The sequence below is a fragment of the Triticum aestivum genome, chromosome 2B (genome assembly GCF_018294505.1).
Source record: "Triticum aestivum cultivar Chinese Spring chromosome 2B, IWGSC CS RefSeq v2.1, whole genome shotgun sequence".
Lineage (NCBI taxonomy): Eukaryota > Viridiplantae > Streptophyta > Magnoliopsida > Poales > Poaceae > Triticum > Triticum aestivum.
In genome coordinates, this window is record NC_057798.1 from 580223260 (window position 1) to 580249983 (window position 26724).

Consider the following 26724-nt stretch of genomic DNA (forward strand, 5'->3'; position numbering starts at 1 on the left):
AAATAGTAAACGAGATGCAATGTAAATAAAAGAGATGCACTATAATAAGAAAGATACCCGGGGGCCATAGGTTACACTAGTGGCTTCTCTCAAGATAGCATGTATTACGGTGGGTGAACAAATTACTGCCGAGCAACTGATAGAAAAGCGCATAGTTATGAAGATATCTAAGGCAATGATCATGAATATAGGCATCATGTACGTGTCAAGTAGATCGAAATGATTCTGCATCTACTACTATTACTCCACACATCGACCGCTATCCAGCATGCATCTAGAGTATTAAGTTCATAAGAACAGAGTAACACATTAAGCAAGATGACATGATGTAGAGGGATAAACTCAAGCAATATGATATAAACCCCATCTTTTTATCCTCGATGGAAACAATACAATACGTGCCTTGCTGCCCCTACTATCACTGGGAAAGGACACCGCAAGATTGAACCCAAAGCTAAGCACTTCTCCCATTGCAAGAAAGATCAATCTAGTAGGCCAAACTAAACCGATAATTCGAAGAGACTTGCAAAGATATCAAATCATGCATATAAGAATTCAGAGAAGAACCAAATAATATTCATAAATAATCTTGTTCATAAATCCACAATTCATCGGATCTCGGCAAACACACCGCAAAAAGGTATTACATCGAATAGATCTCCAAGAACATCGAGGAGAACTTTGTATTGAGAATCAAAGAGAGAGAAGAAGACATTTAGCTAATAACTATAGACCCAAAGGTCTGTGGTAAACTACTCACGCTTCATCGGAGAGGCAATGGTGTTGATGTAGAAGCCCTCCATGATCGATTCCCCCTCGGGAAGATCACCGGAAAAGGCCCCAAGATGGGATCTCACGGGTACAAAAGGTTGCGGCAGTGGAAAAGTGGTTTCGTGGCTCTCTCTGATCGATCTAGGGTATAAGAGTATATATAGGCGAAAGAAGTACGTCGGTGGAGCTACGAGGGGCGCATGAGGGTGGGGGACGCGCCTACCCCCCTGGGCGCGCCCTCGTTCCTCGTGGCCGCCTCGTGGCATTCCAGAATTCAACTCCAAGTCTTGTGTATTGCTTTCGGTCTAAGAAAGATCATCGCAAAGGTTTAATTCCATTTGGACTCCATTTGGTATTCCTTTTCTGCGAAACTCTAAAATAGGCAAAAAAAAGCTGAAACTGGCACTAGGCCTCCGGTTAATAGGTTAGTCCCAAAAATAATATAAAAGAGCATATTAAAGCCCATTAAACATCCAAAACAGATAATATAATAGTATGGAACAATCAAAAATTATAGATACGTTGGAGACGTATCAGCCGCCGCCGCCATCGTCCTGCTTGTGATCGGCCCCGGCACTGCGTTTACGGGGGCAGACACCGGCATGTTCATCTACTCGGGGTGCTCAACGTACAAGTACCAGCCGGGGACCCCCTACGAGGGCAACCTCAAGTCGCTCCTTGCCTCCATCACCAACGCAGCGCCCAGCAACGCGTACAACAGCTTCGCCAACGGCACGGGCAACGGCGGCGCCGCGTACGGGCTCTACAGTGTCGCGGCGACCTGGGCAACACCGAGTGCGTGGCGTGTGTGCTGGACGCGCTGGCGCAGCTCGGCCAGGTGAAAGATCGTGGATGTCGCCTAGAGGGGGGGTGAATAGGCGTTTTAAAATATTTACGGTTTAGACTTGAACAAATGCGGAATAAACCTAACGGTTAATTTGTCAAGCACAAAACCTACAACAACTAGGCTCACCTATGTGCACCAACAACTTATGCTAAGCAAGATAAGCAACTATGTGATAGGAAGATATATGACAAGAACAATATGACTATCACAAAGTAAAGTGCATAAGTAAAGGGCTCGGGTAAGAGATAATCGAGGCACGCGGAGACGATGATGTATCCCGAAGTTCACACCCTTGCGGATGCTAATCTCCGTTTGGAGCGGTGTGGAGGCACAATGCTCCCCAAGAAGCCACTAGGGCCACCGTAATCTCCTCACGCCCTTGCACAATACAAGATGCCGTGATTCCACTAAGGAACCCTTGAGGGCGGTCACCGAACCCATACAAATGGCAACCCTTGGGGGCGGTCACCGAACCCGTACACTTTGGCAACCCTTGGGGGCGGTCACCGGAACCCGTCAAATTGCTCGGGGCGATCTCCACAACCTAATTGGAGACCCCGACACTTGCCCGGAGCTTTACACCACAATGATTGAGCTCCGAACACCACCAACCGTCTAGGGCGCCCAAGCACCCAAGAGGAACAAGCTCAAGGGCACCAAGCACCCAAGAGTAATAAGCTTCTCAACTTGTAACTTCCACGTATCACGTGGAGAACTCAAACCGATGCACCAAATGCAATGGAAAGGGCACACGGAGTGCCCAAGTCCTTCTCTCCCAAATCCCACCAAAGCAACTAATGCTAGGGAGGAAAATGAGAGGAAGAACAAGAAGGAGAACACCAAGAAATCCAAGAATTAGATCCAAGGGGTTCCCCTCACATAGAGGAGAAAGTGATTGGTGGAAATGTGGATCTAGATCTCCTCTCTCTTTTCCCTCAAAAACTAGCAAGAATCCATGGAGGGATTGAGAGTTAGCAAGCTCAAAGAAGGTCAACAATGGGGGCAAAAACGAGCTCAAGAGATGGGGAACCATTGGGGAAGAAGACCCCCTTAAATAGGTCCCCACGAATCTGCCCGTTATGTGCAGAATAACATAGGAGCGGTACAACCGCTATGAGCACCGGTACAACCGGTAACAGGCAATAAGCAGTACAACCGGCCCACAACCGCCCAACAACCGCACCACAACAGAAGCTAGTCCGGTGGAAGAGCAGTACATGGCCGGTACAACCTCCGGACCAATTCTGGAGCGGTACAACCGCTCCAAACACCGGTTGTACCGGTCAACCGGTACAACCTCTCTATGGGGCGGTACAACCTCTCTATATAAAACAGGCAATATCAAAACAGCCACAACTTTCGCATACGAGCTCCGAATTCGATGAAACAAGTTTGTTGGAAAGCTAGCAACAAGGGATAACACAATATTGATAGAAATATCAATAAGAAGCAAATGATAAAATACCCATAAGAAAATGGTGAGAACCCTTCCTTGGATAAGACCGGTAAAACCTCCAACACCGAAAACATCATAGAAGACGCATGCGAACTCCGTTTTCGATGAACTCGAGCTTGTCATAAAAATGACCATAAGCTCCAAATCTCACAAGGAGAAGAACCAAACAAGAACCAAAAATATGATGCAAGGATGCAATGGTTTGAGCTCTCTACGAACTATATGATCAAGCAACTCATCGAGAGCCCCCCTTGATAGTACGACAATCAATCCTATAACCCGGTCTCCCACAACTACCGTGAGACCGGTAAAATAGAAAACCTATCAAGGGCAAACCTTTGCCTTGCACATGGTCCACTTGAGCTAGATGATGACGATCTTGACTCCCTCAAGTTGGACCACCTTTCTTGATTGCATTGGCTCGAAGAAGACTAGTTGATTGCTCCCCCATACTCCACTATGGGTGAGCCACTCTTCTGCACATCTTCACAAATCCATTGTCGCCACAATGGACGGCAAGCTTCAAGCATATGATCTCTTCATGATGATCCTACTTGAACTTGCACACCGCAACCTAACCCCACAAAGAACTCTCACGAAGACCATGGGTTAGTACACAAAGCATAATTGACCATGCTTACCATACCATGGGATCGCTTGATCCCTCTCGGTACATATTCTATGCTTTGTGTGTTGATCAACTTGATTCATTCTTTGACTTAGTCTTGATCAACCTTGAATCTTTCCAACTCTCTTCTTTTGGATGATGTCTTGAAGGTAAACATGAATGATCACACAATCTTCTTCTTCAAGACATGCTTGCAATAAGCTCAACACTCACATGACCAATCTTTGGATAATTCCTTAATAGCACCTTGATCAACTCATAAACTCCTTGAAACCAACACATGGAATTCAAGAAAAGCCTATGGACAGATCCTTCAAATATAACTCAAGACAACCATTAGTCCATAGAGATTGTCATCAATTACCAAAACCAAACATGGGGGCACCGCATGTTCTTTCAATCTCCCCTATTTTGGTAATTGATGACAATCACTTTCAAGAGAGTTTATATAAGGAATTATACATCACCATGCAATGCAATAATAGTGCAATGAATGAGATGCAAAAGCTAAGGAACAAAACCAAAGCAAGAGGAGATAGCTCTCTAAACTTCTCCACAAAACTCTCTGAAACTTCTCCCCCATTGGCATTGATTGCCAAAATGGGCGAAAAGTTTGGAAGGCCAATATAAATTGTGATCCTCCATAAATTGTGTATTTCTCAACAAGAGAGTGGAATGCAATACACATATCCAACTGACAATACTTGGAGGAAGACAAACTATATTGAGGCACAAAGATTGCAAAAAAAATGATATGCCACAAAGACATAACAAAGAGAGAAACAAGCAATCAAAAGATACCAATTGAAGCAAGCAATCAACGGATATCAATTGAACCAACTAGACCAATGATCCTACATGCCACAAGAATAAATACATTATGATAAGCGCAAAGGAGTGTTCTAAACAAACTAGAGAAGCTCCCCATGATTTGTGCACACATAAGAATTTTTGTATTTGAATACAAAGTGCACAAAATAGGATCATAGCTCCCCCAAAATCAATAGAAACTCACATCCAGTGCAAGTGAGCATATAGGAAACAAAGCCTAGCGCTTGCAACAAGCACATGGTTGAGCAACATGTAAAAGAGGCAACTTAAGAATAGGCTCAATCAAAATGATGTATGTGAGTCATGGCGAAGCACTTGAGAAGACTAAGATTAGGATGAGCATTAAGCATCAACATAGTCTTGAAAGAATGAGGCACATGGTGCAAGGCCTATCATTCCCACACACAACTGGCAAATGGGTTCACAAGCTTACTAATAAGCAAAAGAGAACCTATGCTTGTGACAACCCGTGGTGAAGATAGACGAGGGGAGGCTCATCAAGACGAGGGATACCAATTAAGATGGCAAAAACCTCGTAAAGATAAGCAAGAGGAAAATAATCTTCACCACACAAGAGTGCAACAAGATGCAACGATAGAGGACACGCACTCAAGGCAAAAGCTTTCACGGAGCCACCAAAGAAATAACAAAAGAGAGACAAGGTGGACGTGAAAGAAAGGATATCATCTAGAGATGTAATTTCTCTCAAGTGTATAATGTTCTAGGTAGACGAAATCATGATGATATATATCTACAAAGAAGGATGTACACCCGAAATAGTTACAACATGAAGGAACGAGATATACACAAGGAAGTCATAAATATACCAATAAGATATTTGCTTGAAAGCATAGCACTTGGCTAGATATGGTCTTATTGTATATAAATGAAGTCCAAACACACATCCATCAAGGGCATCACAATTAGCAACAAGAGATCATCGTTGGGATGCTTTGAGAAAGGAAACAAGTATCACAAGATATGAAATGAAAATCATGCCAAGATGCAACCTACACAAGGTTGTGACGCCCTCGATTCAATCGTACACTAATCATACACGCAAATGTGTACGATCAAGATCAAGGACTCACGGGAAGATATCACAACACAACTCTAGACACAAATTAAAATAATACAAGCTTTATATTACAAGCCAGGGGCCTCGAGGGCTCGAATACATAAGCTCGAAAACAAAAGAGTCAGCGGAAGCAACAATATCTGAGCACAGACATGAGTTAGACAAGTTTGCCTTAAGAAGGCTAGCACAAAACAACAACGATCGAAAAGGCAAGGCCTCCTGCCTGGGAGCCTCCTAACTACTCTTGGTCGTCGGCGTCCGTCACGTGGTAGTAGGCACCCTCGGGGTAGCAGCAGTCGTCAAAGGTGGCATCTGGCTCCTGGACTCCACCATCTGGTTGCAACAACCAGAAAGAAGAAAGAAGGGGGAAAAGGGGGAGCAAAGCAACCGTGAGTACTCATCCAAAGTACTCGCAAGCAAGGATCTACACTACATATGCAACATTATCAAAGGAAGGCTGTATATGTGGACTGGGCTGCAGAAATGCCAGAATAAAGAGAAGGTCTAGTCCTATCGAAGACTAGCATCTTCTGGAAACCACCATCTTGCAGCAAACAAGAGGGAGTAGAGTAGCATAAAGTAAAGCGGTAGTAGTGTTATCAACCTCGGCCAGAGATCCTTTCTCGACTCCCTGCGAGAAAGCAATCCCAGAGCCATACTATCCAGTTATCATCACAATCAAATCCTCATCACCATCCAGTTCTCATCACAAGTATCCAGTTCTAGTTGTATGTATCGGGATACAACTCCAAGTGTCCGTTACCGTAGGACAGGCTATCGATAGATGTTTTCTTCCCTGCAGGGGTGCACCAACTTACCCACCACGCTCGATTGACTTCGGCCGGACACACTTTCCAGGGTCATGCCCGGCCTCGGCCAAACAATACGCCGCAACCCGACCTAGACTTAACAGAGAGGTCAGCACGCCGGACTAAACCTATGCCCCCAGGGGTCATGGGCCATCTCCCCGGGAACTCCTGCACGTTGCGTGGGCGGCCGGTGAGCAGACCTAGCTACCTCCCTAAAAAGGCAGGAGCTTACCAGTCCAACCCGGCGCGCGCCGCTCCGTCGCTGACGTCTATTAAGCTTCGGCTGATGTACACGACACAGAACGCCCATACTATGCCCACGTGATGGTTAGTGCTATCAGGCCAGAGGCCCCTCGGATCAAATATCCAAATCGTAGTGGATTAGGAACGCGCGGTAACAAGCAGAGACTCACGAAAGATGCGACCCCATTGCCCCGTCTCGAGGACTTGCGGCAAGGGCTAAGAATGCCCGGCCACGCCTCGTAATTATCTCACGGGCACCTTCCAGGTCAACCCGTCTCCACATCACTTTCCACGTAACAGTTGTAAAGTCCAAGTATCCGTGTGTCCAAACATCAAGAGGAAAACCCAAGGAATCACCCTCGGTGGGTACCACTCAATGTAATCATCAAGGTGAACGTAGAGGAATCACCCTCGAGGTTCACACTTGAGGGGTTGCACGACAGAGCCGTATCGGAAGTGGTTAAGGAGGAAATCACCCTCGATGACCACGACCGAATAGCTACACTACAGGTTAACATCAGAAGTGCTGTAGAGGTCTCACCCTCGGCACTCGACAGTAACCCAGCAGTGTCGAGCAACTAAGGGGAAAGTGATGTGCGGTGCCGGGGCCTGGTCTTCAATCCCGTTGAACGGGTCTTCAATGATGAAGCAGGGGCAACAAGGACAAGGTGGGGGTCACTGATGGATCACTAACCAACCTATACTAAGCAGATTAGGATAAGCAGGTAAGGTACAATAACAGGTACAAAAGCAGGCTATGCATCAGAATAGGAGCATACAATAACAGTAGCAAAATCTAATGCAAGCATGAGAGAATGGAATGGGCGATATCGGGATGATCAAAGGGGGGGCTTGCCTGGTTGATCTGGCAAGAAGGGGTCGTTGTCGACGACGTAGTCGATCACCGGGGCATCAGCGGCCTCGGGGTCTACCGGAGAGAAGAGGGGGAAGAAACAGTAAATACATAGCAAACAGAGGTAACACTAAGCATGACATGACGATACGTAGCGCTAAGCGTGCTCTAACGCGGTCCTAGACGTTATAGGTGAAGGGGGAAATCAACCGGGAAGGTGTTCCCGGTTCCGGACCTGTGTCAGACAGATGACCGGAGGGGGAAAGTTCCATGTTCAGCATGCTAGGGGCATGTGACAGATGAACGGACCGCATATTCGGATTCGTTGGATTTTTCTGAGCAACTTTCATATAGAAAACATTTTCATCCGAGTTACGGTTTAAAAGTTACGGATTTTCAAAGTTTAAACCAATTTCTGAATTATTTTAAAAGCATAAAAGGTTTATTGCGCCAGTAGTGACGTCAGCATTGCGTCAGCTCTGCTGACCAGTCAAACTGACAGGTGGGACCCACCTGTCAGCCTCTCTGTCTAACAGAGGCTTAACTAAGCTAACAGGGTTAGTTAGGGGGCGTGGGCCCCAGCAGTCAGTGACTGGTTAGGTTAACTAATTAGTTTTATTTATAAAACCGGTTTAGTTAATCTAATTACGTGGTGGGGCCCGCACGTCAGTGTCACAGAGAAGCCCAGTCAGCATGTTGACTGGTCAAACCAGTCAACAGGGTCCCGTGGGGCCCAGCGTCAGTGACTCAGGTGATGGGGCCCACGCATCCATGTTGGTGGCTGCGCCGGGGAGGGCTCCGGCGACCAAGGCGACGGCGGCGCCTCGCCGGAGTTGGCCGGAGCCGCGCTACAGGGGGCCTCCGGACCTACGGCTTGGACCTAAGGGCGCGGCCCGGCACCGCGCATACGATGGTGATGATGACTGGCGTCGGGGACGACCGGAGCATCGCCGGCGACGGAAAAGGCGGCGACGACCTTCGGGCGTGTGATGGCGAAGGCGAAGCAGCGTGCTACGGAACGAAAGGAAGGGCTGGGGAGGATCCCCGTGGTGCGGCGAGTCCAACGGGCTTGAGCCCGTGACCAAAAGGTCACCGGAGTCTCGCCGGCGACGAGCTCCGCGGCGCTGCGTTCGGGCGCACGTGGGGAAGCAGCTAGGGGGCGCGCCAAGTAGGCAAGGAGAGGGAGAAGGTAGGAAAGCTCACCGGGGAGGCACAAGGTGGCCCGGTGTAAGATTAGTAGCAGCAGCAGTTGCCGGAGACGACGGAGTTCGCCGGCGATAGAGGCGAAAGGGGGCGGCTCGATCCGCACCCCGCAGTGGCTCCCAGCTCGCGCTCACGGACGGGGACGGGGTAGACGACGACGGCAGAGACGATGGGCACGATGGCGAGGCGAACGGCGCTCGATGGCCGCGAGGACGGGCGAGGCACGGCGGCGACCGCGTCAGACTCCTCTCCAGAACGAAGGAGTGGGAGAGGGAGAGGCGGAGAGGGCGAGGGGAGTTCGAGGCGTGGGTGGAGGTAGGTGAGGAGGAGGTCGAGGCGTCGAGGGGAGGGGCCCTTATCCACCCGCGGCGTTGCCGGCGAGGTGGTCGGGCGGCGACGCGCCACTATAGCGGTGCGCACCGGGGGAACAGGAGGGAGGGGAGAGCGATGCGGGGAGCTGGGCCGGCCAGGCTGGTGAGGTGGGCCGGCCTGCTGGGATGGGCCGAAGCCCAAGGGGAGGCCAGGGGCTCTCCCACCCCTTCTTCTTTCCTTTTTTTTCTTTTCCAGCAGCTTTTGCATTTTTCTTTTGCCACAATTGACTTTGCAAAATTATGCCACTGGCCAAAACAAACTCAAAGAATTAAAGTGCACTGCCAAAAAAAAGATTGTGAGGCTTTAGAAATAGTTTGCCATTTTCATAAATTAAAAAGGCATTTAATTTATTTCTTAGGCCACTGTTTGGAGTAGCTTAGTCCACTCAAACCTTTTTGCAAAAATGTTGGTTCACCACCAAAATTAGTTGTGGATTATTCTGCACATGATGAACATTTTTGTTTTCATGTCTGAGTATTTTGAATTTTAGACAAAATTTGAATTTGAATTCAACTGGAATGTGAAAGAACATGAGACAATAATGATCAGGCACATGTTTAGCAAAAAGATTAACTTAACCCCAGGGGTTACTATAGCATCATTACACCGGGGTGTTACAACTCTCCTCCTCTAAAAAGAAATTCTCGTCCCGAGAATTAAGAGGTAGAAGGGAAGAGATCGGGGTATTCAGCCCGGAGGTTATCTTCGCGTTCCCAAGTGGCTTCCTCTTTAGTATGATTCGACCATTGCACCTTGAGGAACTTAGTAACCTTCTGGCGGGTTCGACGTTCAGCTTCTTCAAGAATGCAGATCGGATGCTCCTTGTATGTGAGATCATCTTGAATTTCAATCAATTCCGGATCCACTTCACGTTCCGGATCCTTGAAGCATCGACGAAGTTGCGACACATGGAAGACGTCATGAACGTGAGAGAACTGAGGTGGCAACTCCAGTTGATAAGCCACCAGTCCACGATGGGCGAGAATACGGAAGGGACCAATGTAGCGAGGAGCTAACTTTCCCTTGACTCCGAACCGATGAGTGCCTCTCAAAGGAGTGACACGCAGATAAGCTTGTTCACCAGGTTGATAAGTTGAACCCCAGTGTTTCCGGTCATAGTTGCTCTTCCGGCGGGATTGGGCCGCCTTGAGATTATCCCGGACAATGCGAACCTGCTCTTCAGCTTGTTGAATAATGTCCGGACCAATGAGTGCTCGTTCCCCAGTTTCTGACCAATTCAGAGGGGTTCGGCACTTACGTCCATAAAGCACTTCAAAGGGTGCCATCTTCAAGCTGGCTTGATAGCTGTTGTTATAAGAGAACTCCGCATAAGGGAGAGATTCTTCCCACTTCTTGCCGAAAGAAATAACACAAGCTCGAAGCATGTCTTCAAGAATTTGATTGACTCGCTCGACTTGGCCTTGGGATTGGGGATGATAAGCAGTGCTCCAGATAATATGAGTTCCCATTGCCTCTTGGAAACTATTCCAGAACTTAGAAGTGAAAATACTGCCGCGGTCTGAACTGATCTCCTTCGGAATGCCGTGGAGTGACACAATTCGGGAGATATACAAGGTTGCCAATTGACTAGCAGTGATAGTCTCCTTGACTGGCAGAAAGTGAGCAACCTTCGAGAATTGGTCGATGACGACAAAGATAGCATCGTTACCTTTCTGAGACTTGGGAAGGCCAGTGACGAAGTCCATTTGGATCTTATCCCACTTCCATTCAGGAATCGGAAGCGGTTGTAGAAGTCCAGCCGGTTTTTGATGTTCTGCTTTGACGCGACGACAAACGTCACATTCTTCAATATATCGAGCAATGTCTTGCTTCATCTTAGACCACCAGTACTTCTGACGGATGTCAAGATACATCTTGGTACTTCCCGGATGAATAGAGAGAGGGGTGTCATGCGCTTCTTTCATCACCTTCTCTGTCATAAGCTCGAACCGGGGTACGACAATGCGATCTCTGAAGTATAAGGTTCCATCTTCACCAAGTGAGAAATCTCTGGATTTCTCTAAGGCAAGATCCTTTTTCATCAGATCAACATGAGCATCTTTGGCTTGAGCAGACTTGATTGCTTTCAGAAGAGTTGGTTCCAAAACAAGGTTATTCAGAGAACCCTGTGGAACTAGTTGAAGGTTCAGCTTGCATAGCTCTTCATAAAGGCGGGGTTGAGCTTTGTAGACCTAGTGATTATTGCAATAAGACTTTCGGCTTAGGGCATCGACCATTACATTAGCCTTGCCAGGTGTATAAGATATACCGCAGTTGTAGTCAGCAATAGCTTCCATCCATCGCTGCTGACGGAGGTTCAGATCTGGCTGAGTAAACAGGTACTTCAGACTCTGATGATCAGTGAAGATCTCACAACGATTACCGAGAAGGTATTGTCGCCATAGCTTCAATGCAAAGATAACCGCTGCAAGCTCAAGGTCATGAACCGGGTAGTTTTCTTCGTGAGGACGCACTTGACGGGAGGCATAGGCAATCACCCTGCGCTCTTGCATTAGAACACAACCTAATCCTTGACGTGAAGCGTCACAATAGATGACAAAGTCCTTGCGAGAATCAGGGGGAGCAAGCACTGGGGCAGAAGTCAGTTTATCCTTGAGTGCCTGGAAACTTTCCTGACATTTGTCTGTCCAATCGAACTTAACGCCTTTGTGAAGCAGATTAGTCAGTGGCTTGGCGATCTTGGAGAAGTTCTCGACAAAGCGGCGACAATAGCTGGCCAGTCCGAGAAAGCTTCTGACTTGCTTGACAGTCTTTGGAGGGGTCCAGTCAAGAATAGCCTGAACGCGCTCTGGGTTGACGGCAATACCATCCTTGGAGATAACATGACCAAGGTAGGTGACTTCGGGTAACCAGAATTCACACTTGGAATACTTGGCATAAAGTTGATGCTCTCGAAGCTTCTCCAGAACAAGACGAAGATGTTCAGCATGTTCTTCTTTATTCTTCGAATATACCAGTATATCATCCAGATAGACTACGACGAACTTGTCGAGGTAATCCATGAATATATAGTTCATCAGACGAGAGAATGTAGCTGGAGCATTGGTTAAACCGAATGACATGACGGTGTACTCGTAAGAACCATAACGAGTCACAAATGCGGTCTTTGGAATATCCTCTTCACGAACACGGATCTGGTGGTAACCCAACCTCAAGTCGAGTTTACAGAATATCGATGAACCAGCCAGTTGATCATACAGATCATTGATCCGAGGAAGGGGATATTTGTTTTGAATTGTAGCTTGGTTGATAGGACGATAGTCTTGGACCAAACGGTTCGTACCGTCCTTCTTCTTGACGAAGAGAGAAGGTGCTCCCCAAGCAGAGGAACTTGGACGAATGAAACCCTTGTGAAGAGATTTGTCGATTTCCTCCTTAAGCTCAAGGAGTTCATGAGGTGGCATCTTGTAGGGTCGTTTTGCAATAGGAACGGTGCCTGGTTTCAAGTCGATGACGAACTCGACAGCCCGGGCAGGGGGTATTCCTGGAAGTTCTTCTGGAAATACGTCTTGGAAGTTGCGAACGACTGGAATCTTTTCAATTCCCTCAAGAGGTGCCGCGTTCAACGCATTCAAAGCATAAAGTCGTGCTTCAGCGTTTTGAACAAGCTGAGCATGGTAGCTTACTATCTCATCGGAAGGATGTAGGAGGTGAACGACCTTGGTGGCGCAAACGATAGACGTAGTATGCGCTTTCAACCATTCCATTCCCAGAATGAGGTCAATATTGGAAGAATCAAGAATAATGGGAGAAACACGAAATTCCAACCCTTCAATTTCAACGGGGACGTCGCGACCAATCATGGTAGTTCGACACTGACCCGCAGGGGTGCGTACCACTATCGGAGTGTTCATGGGCTCGCAACAAATGTCATGTGCGTAAGCAAAATTTTCTGACATGAATGAATGTGATGCTCCTGAATCGAATAAAACAGAAGCCGGTACTGAATTAACAAGAAGAGTACCCATCACAGTGGCAGGCTGGTCTTGAGCTTCATTCAGATCAACATTATTAGCCTGACCATGACCATAAGGTCTGGCATTATTGTTATGGGGCTGATTGTTACGGCCAGTTGAAGGTAGAGCCAGCTGGCTCTTTTTCTGAGTGCACTCTTTAGCAAGGTGGCCGGGGCAGCCACATCTGAAGCACAGACCATCATTGGGATCGGGAGCAGGAGCTTGGGATGGTACATCTCGAAGAGGCTGCCTCTCCGGTGGAGGAGGCAGACGAGATGCAGCATAGGACTGTCTTGGTGTAGGTGCAGTTGGACGATACATGCTGTGGGGAATCCATATCCGACGCTTCTGCGCTGACGGGCCCGAAGATGGGCCAGCGTCACGGCTACGCCTGAGGGATCCCTGGTGTTCCTGAAGACCAGTCTCAACCTGAATAGCCTTGTTCACCAAGGTGGCGAAGTCGGCAAAGTCATGAATGAGCAGTGCTAGCTTGATATCTGGGTGAAGTCCATCACGAAACTTTTCTTGCTTACGAGCATCAGTTGCAATGTCTTCTTCAGCATAACGTCACAAGTCCAGAAATTCCCGTTGATAAGCATCTACAGTCTTGTTGCCTTGGTTGAGGTTGCGGAACTCTCGCTTCTTCCTGTCCATGGTTCCCTGAGGAATGAAACGGGCACGGAAGGCAGCTTGGAAATCCGGCCAAGTAATGACCGTTCCAGCAGGTAGGGTACGCCTGTGGCTGTCCCACCATTGAGCAGCAGGACCCTTCAGAAAGAAAGATGCGAAGGTGACATAGTTGGCAGGGGCAACACTAGCAGACTCCATTTCATATGTGATGTCGCGGAGCCAGTCATCAGCATCAAGGGGTTGAGTTGAGCTGCGGTAGATAGATGGGTTGAGGCGCATGAAGTCCTGCAGAGTTACTCGGGTTGGATGTTGATTCATGTTCGGACGAGGAAACTGAGCCATCATTCCTTCCATGAACTGGCGAGTTAACTCAAACTGTTGCCTCATTCCAGTAAAGAATTCAGGCGGTGGTGGGTCGTTGGCACCACAGCCACGACCAGCGGGTCTAACCATCCTGCTAACATGTAACAGGGGTAGTTCAGCATTTAGCATTTGCAAAGGCAAGGATCATTCATGATGAAAACATGCATAATGAAGGAGGTACGATGGATTCCACTCCGTAGTCAACACGACAGGGTGTGCACTACTCAAAAAGCTATTCTAAGGAATAACTATGGCTTCATCCAACTTTGGGGTGAATGTGGTCACGGGATCCTAATGTTAGTAAATTCATTTAACCCGAGTAGAAGAGAGTTCAGAGTCCCAGAGTATAGACGAGGAGTAAAAGATGCTAATACCACCCATATGGCGACGTGGGCCCGTAAGCCACACAGCCAAGTTAGTAAAACAGTTTTGGACGACTAGACTCAACTTCGGCCAAGGAGTTGGAAAGGGGGCTACCTACAGGCAGTCGGCTCTGATACCAACTTGTGACGCCCTCGATTCAATCGTACACTAATCATACACGCAAATGTGTACGATCAAGATCAAGGACTCACGGGAAGATATCACAACACAACTCTAGACACAAATTAAAATAATACAAGCTTTATATTACAAGCCAGGGGCCTCGAGGGCTCGAATACATAAGCTCGAAAACAAAAGAGTCAGCGGAAGCAACAATATCTGAGCACAAACATGAGTTAGACAAGTTTGCCTTAAGAAGGCTAGCACAAAACAAAAACGATCGAAAAGGCAAGGCCTCCTGCCTGGGAGCCTCCTAACTACTCTTGGTCGTCGGCGTCCGTCACGTGGTAGTAGGCACCCTCGGGGTAGCAGCAGTCGTCAAAGGTGGCATCTGGCTCCTGGACTCCACCATCTGGTTGCAACAACCAGAAAGAAGAAAGAAGGGGGAAAAGGGGGAGCAAAGCAACCGTGAGTACTCATCCAAAGTACTCGCAAGCAAGGATCTACACTACATATGCAACATTATCAAAGGAAGGCTGTATATGTGGACTGGGCTGCAGAAATGCCAGAATAAAGAGAAGGTCTAGTCCTATCGAAGACTAGCATCTTCTAGAAACCACCATCTTGCAGCAAACAAGAGGGAGTAGAGTAGCATAAAGTAAAGCGGTAGTAGTGTTATCAACCTCGGCCAGAGATCCTTTCTCGACTCCCTGCGAGAAAGCAATCCCAGAGCCATACTATCCAGTTATCATCACAATCAAATCCTCATCACCATCCAGTTCTCATCACAAGTATCCAGTTCTAGTTGTATCGATCGGGATACAACTCCAAGTGTCCGTTACCGTAGGACAGGCTATCGATAGATGTTTTCTTCCCTGCAGGGGTGCACCAACTTACCCACCACGCTCGATTGACTCCGGCCAGACACACTTTCCAGGGTCATGCCCGGCCTCGGCCAAACAATACGCCGCAACCCGACCTAGACTTAACAGAGAGGTCAGCACGCCGGACTAAACCTATGCCCCCAGGGGTCATGGGCCATCTCCCCGGGAACTCCTGCACGTTGCGTGGGCGGCCGGTGAGCAGACCTAGCTACCTCCCTAAAAAGGCAGGAGCTTACCAGTCCAACCCGGCGCGCGCCGCTCCGTCGCTGACGTCTATTAAGCTTCGGCTGATGTACACGACGCAGAACGCCCATACTATGCCCACGTGATGGTTAGTGCTATCAGGCCAGAGGCCCCTCGGATCAAATATCCAAATCGTAGTGGATTAGGAACGCGCGGTAACAAGCAGAGACTCACGAAAGATGCGACCCCGTTGCCCCATCTCGAGGACTTGCGGCAAGGGCTAAGAATGCCCGGCCACGCCTCGTAATTATCTCACGGGCACCTTCCAGGTCAACCCGTCTCCACATCACTTTCCACGTAACAGTTGTAAAGTCCAAGTATCCGTGTGTCCAAACATCAAGAGGAAAACCCAAGGAATCACCCTCGGTGGGTACCACTCAATGTAATCATCAAGGTGAACGTAGAGGAATCACCCTCGAGGTTCACACTTGAGGGGTTGCACGACAGAGCCGTATCGGAAGTGGTTAAGGAGGAAATCACCCTCGATGACCACGACCGAATAGCTACACTACAGGTTAACATCAGAAGTGCTGTAGAGGTCTCACCCTCGGCACTCGACAGTAACCCAGCAGTGTCGAGCAACTAAGGGGGAAGTGATGTGCGGTGCCGGGGCCTGGTCTTCAATCCCGTTGAACGGGTCTTCAATGATGAAGCAGGGGCAACAAGGACAAGGTGGGGGTCACTGATGGATCACTAACCAACCTATACTAAGCAGATTAGGATAAGCAGGTAAGGTACAATAACAGGTACAAAAGCAGGCTATGCATCAGAATAGGAGCATACAATAACAGTAGCAAAATCTAATGCAAGCATGAGAGAATGGAATGGGCGATATCGGGATGATCAAAGGGGGGGCTTGCCTGGTTGATCTGGCAAGAAGGGGTCGTTGTCGACGACGTAGTCGATCACCGGGGCATCAGCGGCCTCGGGGTCTACCGGAGAGAAGAGGGGGAAGAAACAGTAAATACATAGCAAACAGAGGTAACACTAAGCATGACATGACGATACGTAGCGCTAAGCGTGCTCTAACGCGGTCCTAGACGTTATAGGTGAAGGGGGAAATCAACCGGGAAGGTGTTCCCGGTTCCGGACCTGTGTCAGACAGATGACCGGAGGGGGAAAGTTCCATGTTCAGCATGCTAGGGGCATGTGACAGATGAACGGACCGCATATTCGGATTCGTTGGATTTTTCTGAGCAACTTTCATATAGAAAACATTTTCATCCGAGTTATGGTTTAAAAGTTACGGATTTTCAAAGTTTAAACCAATTTCTGAATTATTTTAAAAGCATAAAAGGTTTATTGCGCCAGTAGTGACGTCAGCATTGCGTCAGCTCTGCTGACCAGTCAAACTGGCAGGTGGGACCCACCTGTCAGCCTCTCTGTCTAACAGAGGCTTAACTAAGCTAACAGGGTTAGTTAGGGGGCGTGGGCCCCAGCAGTCAGTGACTGGTTAGGTTAACTAATTAGTTTTATTTATAAAACCGGTTTAGTTAATCTAATTACGTGGTGGGGCCCGCACGTCAGTGTCACAGAGAAGCCCAGTCAGCATGTTGACTGGTCAAACCAGTCAACAGGGTCCCGTGGGGCCCAGCGTCAGTGACTCAGGTGATGGGGCCCACGCATCCATGTTGGTGGCTGCGCCGGGGAGGGCTCCGGCGACCAAGGCGACGGTGGCGCCTCGCCGGAGTTGGCCGGAGCCGCGCTACAGGGGGCCTCCGGACCTACGGCTTGGACCTAAGGGCGCGGCCCGGCACCGCGCATACGATGGTGACGATAACTGGCGTCGGGGACGACCGGAGCATCGCCGGCGACGGAAAAGGCGGCGACGACCTTCGGGCGTGTGATGGCGAAGGCGAAGCAGCGTGCTACGGAACGAAAGGAAGGGCTGGGGAGGATCCCCGTGGTGCGGCGAGTCCAACGGGCTTGAGCCCGTGTCCAAAAGGTCACCGGAGTCTCGCCGGTGACGAGCTCCGCGGCGCTGCGTTCGGGCGCACGTGGGGAAGCAGCTAGGGGGCGCGCCAAGTAGGCAAGGAGAGGGAGAAGGTAGGAGAGCTCACCGGGGAGGCACAAGGTGGCCCGGTGTAAGATTAGTAGCAGCAGCAGTTGCCGGAGACGACGGAGTTCGCCGGCGACAGGGGCGAAAGGGGGCGGCTCGATCCGCACCCCGCAGTGGCTCCCGGCTCGCGCTCACGGACGGGGATGGGGTAGACGACGACGGCAGAGACGATGGGCACGATGGCGAGGCGAACGGCGCTCGATGGCCGCGAGGACGGGCGAGGCACGACGGCGACCGCGTCGGACTCCTCTCCAGAACGAAGGAGTGGGAGAGGGAGAGGCGGAGAGGGCGAGGGGGGTTCGAGGCGTGGGTGGAGGTAGGTGAGGAGGAGGTCGAGGCGTCGAGGGGAGGGGCCCTTATCCACCCGCGGCGTTGCCGGCGAGGTGGTCGGGCGGCGACGCGCCACTGTAGCGGTGTGCACCGAGGGAACAGGAGGGAGGGGAGAGCGATGCGGGGAGCTGGGCCGGCCAGGCTGGTGAGGTGGGCCGGCCTGCTGGGATGGGCCGAAGCCCAAGGGGAGGCCAGGGGCTCTCCCACCCCTTCTTCTTTCCTTTTTTTTTGTTTTTCTTTTCCAGCAGCTTTTGCATTTTTCTTTTGCCACAATTGACTTTGCAAAATTATGCCACTGGCCAAAACAAACTCAAAGAATTAAAGTGCACTGCCAAAAAAAAGATTGTGAGGCTTTAGAAATAGTTTGCCATTTTCATAAATTAAAAAGGCATTTAATTTATTTCTTAGGCCACTGTTTGGAGTAGCTTAGTCCACTCAAACCTTTTTGCAAAAATGTTGGTTCACCACCAAAATTAGTTGTGGATTATTCTGCACATGATGAACATTTTTGTTTTCATGTCTGAGCATTTTTAATTTCAGACAAAATTTGAATTTGAATTCAACTGGAATGTGAAAGAACATGAGACAATAATGATCAGGCACATGTTTAGCAAAAAGATTAACTTAACCCCAGGGGTTACTGTAGCATCATTACACCGGGGTGTTACAAAGGTTGAATGCAAGAGGAGAAAGCATGAATAGATACTTGTTACCGAGATATCATTGGAAGTATGTAGTAGATACCAATTGAAGGTAGATAGTAGTTCATTGATCATCCTAGCTTGACTCCAATATGCACATGGTGACAACATCTTCCTTGTGAGTGAGCCGAGCATCCAATGCATCTCCAAATGTTCCTAGAAGAACAACACAAACTAAACGGTACCCAAACTCATCGGGACCAAATAGTTAGAAACACCAATACATAGGACAAACTCCACATAAATATGTGCATATAGATATGAAAATGAATTTCATGCACATCTCATCCAAATTGAGACTAGGTGGAGTTTCCCTTCTATATGAGTCAAAGAAAGAAAGCATGCCAAATGAAATACATGAAGTAAACATGCATGCTCAAGACTTTCAAAACCCGAAACCTAAACAGAAAGAAATGCCAAGTGAAAAGGATACCAAATGGAGAAATCATCACTTGGAAGATATCATCAAAAATACATCAAGGAATGAGATATCCATTGATACACACTAAACTAAAGATGTCAAACTCCCAAAGAGAGGATGGTTCCAAACAAACCAAGCTCTCAACAAAGTTTCATGATGGCACAAAGTACCAAAAAGAAATGGCTTGCCTTCCACCAAAACACACTTGATAAGGATCACAGGAAGAGTGTTCTAAAGAAAATAGGATAGCTCCCCCACGAGTTGTGCATTATATGGCATTTTCATTTGAATACAAAATGCACAAGGTGGGATCACTACTTTCACTATATCTAGAAAACACTAGACAAGAACAAGAAATAAACAAGATCCACAAGTGGTAGGGAAGACACTGGGAGTTGACACAAACCTTGGCAAGAGAAAAAGAAAAACAAAAGCCAAAGTAAAGATGATCAACAAATTCTACCACACATAAGTGACTACCAACTGTCAAAAGACAAGAAGTATTTGGAAATAATTCCCGGTGGTAGATAGCAAGGATGTCCAACATAATCTTCACAACAAACACAAGCAAATTGCAACTTGTAGAGCTAACATGCCACCTAGGAACAAGATAATCTACAATATCAATTCTAGGTGATAATATCTCAAATGTACACATTTTCTAGGCTTGTAATATGCACTTAGCATATTACTCCCCCATAATGTGATACCAATAAGAACTTAACAAGAGGCAATAAGAGGAACAAATAAGATATAATTAATGGACTATCTAGAATTTGAATTTCTCATGAGAGATATACCACCTAGCGACTAGATAATCTTGTAATATCAATACTAGATGGTATTCCTCATGTACACACATTTATAGGATTGTGAGGTGCACAAAGCACATCACTCCCCCAAAATGGGATGTTCCATTGATCTCTCACACGAGCCAACTAGGATACAAATAGGAAGCAAAAAGGCTCAACGCACGACGCACACGTACATGATGTGCAAACCAACACACACATACTTGATTGCTCAAGATAAGCAAGTTGGAAGCGCAACATATACAAACACATGCAAGGAACAAAACCAAAACATGCAAGGGGGCAAGTAACTTTCAAGGTAAACAATTTAAGTACAAGTTACCGCAAGGAGGCACATTGAATATAAGATAGAAACTTGATAATCCAATTGACTTGGCTTGAGACAAAGAGAATGATGAAGTCCCCTTAATTCTTCATAATGTAGCCAAGTCTCCAACGCCCTCCAACAACACCTATTGATCAAGTTTGAGCTTGTTGGTCCCCAACCAAGTTGGGTCCTAAGAGGTTAGTCACAATAGGTTTGGGTACCCAAATGGTTCTTTGCTTGACACCACTTTGAGTACCAACAAACTTGGCAAACACATTGCCAACCTTATCCTTACCAAGAGAATAGATATCATCAATAATAATTGGGTTGGATAAGTTACCACTAGTGCATGAAGAAGCGACGTGGCCTTTCTCACGACATAAGTAGCAACGTCTACTCTTCACTTTCTTCTCACTTGATTTCTCAATTTGAGAAGCATTAACTTGAGTCTTCTTGGGAAGAGGCCTTTCTTCAACTTGAGGTTGAGCATGTGATTGAACTTGTGCCATCTTCCCTTGTTGCTTGACACTAATGGCCTTCTTCTTCAATGGGCAAGATCTAACATGATGCCCTTCTATTTTGCACTTGAAGCAAACAATCTTGGCCGAATTCTTGACTTATTATTGGCCCTTCTTTTTGTTAAACTTGGACTTCTTCTTCTTATTGGAGTTGAATCCAAGTCCACCTTTGTCATTGGGGGATTTTTGCACACTCAAGATATTGTTGAGTGTGGATTTCCCTTCATGACACTTTTCCAAGTCTTTCTTCAAAGAAGTGACTTGGGCCTTGAGCTCTTTGATTTCCTCTACACGGTTAGTCTCAACACAAGTACTAGAGGAAGTATAAGCTTCATCGTTAGAGCAACAAGGCAAGGAAAGCAATTCATCACAAGATGTACCAAAATTGTGAGTAGATGAATTACAAGGACTAGCACATGACAATATACTATTTTGACTAGAAGTAGTGCTAGTACCCACATGAGGCTCACTAGATGTTACCTTAGCAATCATGGCCTCATGAGCTATCTTTAGCACACTATGGGATACTAGAAGATCATCATGAGAGCTTGAGAGCTTTTCATGACTTTCTTCCAATTTCCCATAATTGCTAGATAGCACCTCAAGTTGAGCCCGTAGCTCAACATTCTCCTTCAAAATGGATGCTTCACAAGTAATAGAATTAGTAGCACAAGCATCATCATTAACAACAAGAGGAGAAGGCAACTTGGCAAGCTCTTTTAAATAAGAAGCTTCAAGTTGGGCATGAGACTCGGTGAGTTTGATGAGCTCACCCTTGATGACCCTTGAGCCATTTTCGAGGTGCTCAAAATCCACAAGGAGTCTAGCATGAGAAACTTCAAGCTTAGCATTTTTAGTTTTGAAATCGTTGGCCACCTCAAGAGCTCTATCATGAGATTCCCTCACTCTAGATAATTCTAGAGCAAAAGTCTCCTCAAGAGATTCGGAGGTGGTTTGTTCATGTTCAAGAGCTTGAGATAGCTCCGCGATCTCATTTGCGTAATCACACCCATGAGCTTCCATTTTCTCAATGGTGGCCTCGTGCTCCTCTAGATGAGATTCCAACTCCTCAATGTATTTCTTGCCATCAATCGCAATGGACATTATTTCCATGAAGTTGGAACGAGCAATTTTATTTTTATGAAGAGCTTTAAAAATCATTTCCCCCTTAGTTTTTAAGGAGGCAACATTATCATTCTCTTCATCATTATCCTCATCATCATTAGCATCAACATCATCATCAAGAGACATATTGGGGTACAAAGTAGGAGATACCTTTGATGCCTTAGCCATAAGGCAAAAAGCAATAGATGATGATGTAGGATCCCTTGAGGCACCATTAAACCCCACATCTTGTTCCATGGAGTGTTCGGTTTCCTCTACATTGTTAGCACAACAATTCGAGGAAATAGATGCATTTTTATCATGGCAACAAGACATAGCAAGCATATCATCATGAGATTTAGTCAAGCAATTTCTACATGATATGCAAGGACTATCAACACAAGCATGTGAAACATTTGGAGTGCTCGAAGTGTTAAAGCCCAAAGAAGGAGCATTGCAATAATATAGTGATGAAGGATCATCCACAATAAGCATACTATCATCATTGCAATGACCAACACTACTCACCATATCATTACCTTGTGGCAAACCACATGTAGGTGAAGTAGAAGAAGTTGAGAAGACTATACGACCGGAGGTGGAGGGAGAACAATCATCCCCACAAATATTGGACACACCATATTTATCTTGAAGCTTTGTCCACAACTCATGAGCATCCCGAAACGGCATGAGTTGAAAAAGAACTACATTGCTCAAAGCATCGAAAAGCACATTAGAAGCTTGAGCATTGAGATAAGAGTTTTTCTCATCCTCTAAAGATAATCTTTGGGGATCCTTTGGAGGAGAAAAACCCATATCTACAATTCGCTCTAAATTTGGGTCCATGACCCTAAAGAGGTTAAGCATGCGAATTACCCAAACATCAAAACTTGTGCCATCGAAACTAAGAGTGTCAGAGAATCCTAATCCCCTAGTCGACATCTTTACTCTCTAGGCGGTTAAGCCCAACAAAGAGAGACGAGGCTCTGATACCAATTGAAAGATTGTGGATGTCGCCTAGAGGGGGGGTGAATAGGCGTTTTAAAATATTTACGGTTTAGGCTTGAACAAATGCGGAATAAACCTAATGGTTAATTTGTCAAGCACAAAACCTACAACAACTAGGCTCACCTATGTGCACCAACAACTTATGCTAAGCAAGATAAGCAACTATGTGATAGGAAGATATATGACAAGAACAATATGACTATCACAAAGTAAAGTGCATAAGTAAAGGGCTCGGGTAAGAGATAACCGAGGCACGCGGAGACGATGATGTATCCCGAAGTTCACACCCTTGCGGATGCTAATCTCCGTTTGGAGCGGTGTGGAGGCACAATGCTCCCCAAGAAGCCACTAGGGCCACCGTAATCTCCTCACGCCCTTGCACAATGCAAGATGCCGTGATTCCACTAAGGAACCCTTGAGGGCGGTCACCGAACCCGTACAAATGGCAACCCTTGGGGGCGGTCACCGAACCCGTACACTTTGGCAACCCTTGCGGGCGGCCACCGGAACCCGTCAAATTGCTCGGGGCGATCTCCATAACCTAATTGGAGACCCCGACGCTTGCCCGGAGCTTTACACCACAATGATTGAGCTCCGAACACCACCAACCGTCTAGGGCGCCCAAGCACCCAAGAGGAACAAGCTCAAGGGCACCAAGCACCCAAGAGTAATAAGCTTCTCAACTTGTAACTTCCACGTATCACGTGGAGAACTCAAACCGATGCACCAAATGCAATGGCAAGGGCACACGGAGTGCCCAAGTCCTTCTCTCCCAAATCCCACCAAAGCAACTAATGCTAGGGAGGAAAATGAGAGGAAGAACAAGAAGGAGAACACCAAGAACTCCAAGAACTAGATCCAAGGGGTTCCCCTCATATAGAGGAGAAAGTGATTGGTGGAAATGTGGATCTAGATCTCCTCTCTCTTTTCCCTCAAAAACTAGCAAGAATCCATGGAGGGATTGAGAGTTAGCAAGCTCAAAGAAGGTCAACAATGGGGGCAAAAACGAGCTCAAGAGATGGGGAACCATTGGGGAAGAAGACCCCCTTAAATAGGTCCCCACGAATCTGCCCGTTATGTGCAGAATAACATAGGAGCGGTACAACCGCTATGAGCACCGGTACAACCGGTAACAGGCAATAAGCGGTACAACCGGCCCACAACCGCCCAACAACCGCACCACAACAGAAGCTAGTCCGGTGGTAGAGCGGTACATGGCCGGTACAACCTCCGGACCAATTCTGGAGCGGTACAACCACTCCAAACACCGGTTGTACCGGTCAACCGGTACAACCTCTCTATGGGGCGGTACAACCTCTCTATGTAAAACAGGCAATATCAAAACAGCCACAACTTTCGCATACGAGCTCCGAATTCGATGAAACCAAGTTTGTTGGAAAGCTAGCAACAAGGGCTAACACAATATTGATAGAAATATCAATAAGAAGCAAATGATAAAATACCCATAAGAAAATGGTGAGAACCCTTCCTTGGATAAGACCGGTAAAACCTCCAACACCGAAAACATCATAGAAGACGCATGCGAACTCCGTTTTCGATGAACTCGAGCTTGTCATAAAAATGACCATAAGCTCCAAATCTCACAAGGAGAAGAACCAAACAAGAACCAAAAATATGATGCAAGGATGCAATGGTTTGAGCTCTCTACGAACGATACGATCAAGCAACTCATCGAGAGCCCCCCTTGATAGTACGACAATCAATCCTATAACCCGGTCTCCCACAACTACCGTGGGACCGGTAAAATAGAAAACCTATCAAGGGCAAACCTTTGCCTTGCACATGGTCCACTTGAGCTAGATGATGACGATCTTGACTCCCTCAAGTTGGACCACCTTTCTTGATTGCATTGGCTCGAAGAAGACTAGTTGATTGCTCCCCCATACTTCACTATGGGTGAGCCACTCTTCTGCACATCTTCACAAGTCCATTGTCGCCACAATGGACGGCAAGCTTCAAGCATATGATCTCTTCGTGATGATCCTACTTGAACTTGCACACCGCAACCTAACCCCACAAAGAACTCTCACGAAGACCATGGGTTAGTACACAAAGCATAATTGACCATGCTTACCATACCATGGGATCGCTTGATCCCTCTCGGTACATATTCTATGCTTTGTGTGTTGATCAACTTGATTCATTCTTTGACTTAGTCTTGATCAACCTTGAATCTTTCCAACTCTCTTCATTTGGATGATGTCTTGAAGGTAAACATGAATGATCACACAATCTTCTTCTTCAAGACATGCTTGCAATAAGCTCAACACTCACATGACCAATCTTTGGATAATTCCTTAATAGCACCTTGATCAACTCATAAACTCCTTGAAACCAACACATGGAATTCAAGAAAAGCCTATGGACAGATCCTTCAAATATAATTCAAGACAACCATTAGTCCATAGAGATTGTCATCAATTACCAAAACCAAACATGGGGGCACCGCATGTTCTTTCACCAGGAGTGCCCGGCTGCGTACGCGGCGTCGCTGCAGCTGGAGGGGCGCTCGTGCGTTACGACGGCACCAACTTCGTGCGCCGGCCCGACACGACCATGGTGTACCGCAAGTGCATCGCCAACACCAGCGCCGACACCGGCTTCCTCAGGGACCGGGACGCTGTGCTGGGCGTGTTGCAGACCGTCGTCGACGGGTACAAGGTGGGTAGCTCCGGCAGCTGATACGTCTCCAACGTATCTATAATTTTTTATTGCTCCATGCTACTTTATCTACTGTTTTGGACTATATTGGGCTTTATTTTTCACTTTTATATTATTTTTGGGACTAACCTATTAACCGAAGGCCCAGCCCAGAATTGCTGTTTTTTGCCTATTTCAGTGTTTCGAAGAAACAGAATATCAAATGGAGTCCAAACGGAATGAAACCTTCGGGAACGTGATTTTCTCACCGAACATGATCCAGGAGACTTGGACCCTTCTCCAAGGAACAACTGAAGAGGTCACGAGGGTGGGGGGCGCCCCCCTAGGGCGTGCCCCCTACCTCGTGGGCCCCCTGTTGCTCCACCAACATACTCCTTTCTCCTATATATAGCTACGTACCCCCGACAGATCAAATACGGAGCCAAGAACCTAATTCCACAGCCGCAACTTTCTGTATCCACGAGATCCCATCTTGGGGCCTGTTCCGGACCTCCGCTGGAGGGGGCATCTACCATAGAGGGCTTCTACATCAACACCATAGCCCCTCCGATGAAGTGTGAGTAGTTTACTTCAGACCTTCGAGTCCATAGCTAGTAACTAGATGGCTTCTTCTCTCTTTTTGGATCTCAATACAATGTTCTCCCCCTCTCTTGTGGAGATCTATTCGATGTAATCTTCTTTTTGCGGTGTGTTTGTTGAGACCGGTGAATTGTGGGTTTATGATCCAAATTATCTTTGAATAATATTTGAATCTTCTCTAAATTCTTTTATGTGTGATTGAGTTATCTTTGCAAGTCTCTTCGAATTATCCGTTTGGTTTGGCCAACTAGATTGGTAGTTCTTGCAATGGGAGAAGTGTTTAGCTTTGGGTTCAATCTTGCGGTGTCCTTTCCCAGTGACAGCAGGGGCAGCAAGGCACGTATTGTATTGTTGCCATCGAGGATAACAAGATGGTTTTTTATCATATTGCATGAAGTTATCCCTCTACATCATGTCATCTTGCTTATGGCGTTACTCTGTTTTTAACTTAATACTCTAGATGCATGCTGGATAGCGGTCGATGAGTGGAGTAATAGTAGTAGATGCAGAATCGTTTCGATATACTTGTTTT

General features: G+C 47.2%; 1 pseudogene; it reads left to right on the plus strand.

Moving 5' to 3' along the window:
- Positions 1 to 14: 14 nt before the first annotated feature.
- LOC123039310 (plasmodesmata-located protein 8-like) overlaps positions 15 to 26724 on the plus strand; it is a 27662-nt pseudogene continuing 952 nt past the window's right edge.